Genomic DNA, 244 nt, shown 5'->3' with positions numbered 1-244 from the left:
ACGCGTTCACGAGCACTTACCTCGACCGGCCAGACCTGGTCTTTCGGGCCTCCTTGCTCCAACTCTCCCCCCCCCTCAAGCAGAGGGCCCGGGCCCTCACGACCCAATGTGGCCAATAAAATCCGACCTCTCCATTTCCTTGGCCGACGGGAAAACTGCTTTTGAAATCTGATAAAAAAGATAGCCTTGTGCGTAAAAAGAAAGTAACTTACCTAAAATCAATTATAAAATGTAAGAATTAATA

The sequence above is a fragment of the Penaeus monodon genome, chromosome 27, assembly GCF_015228065.2.
Source record: "Penaeus monodon isolate SGIC_2016 chromosome 27, NSTDA_Pmon_1, whole genome shotgun sequence".
In the NCBI taxonomy this organism is placed as follows: Eukaryota; Metazoa; Arthropoda; class Malacostraca; order Decapoda; family Penaeidae; genus Penaeus; species Penaeus monodon.
This window is presented reverse-complemented; position numbering follows the sequence as displayed.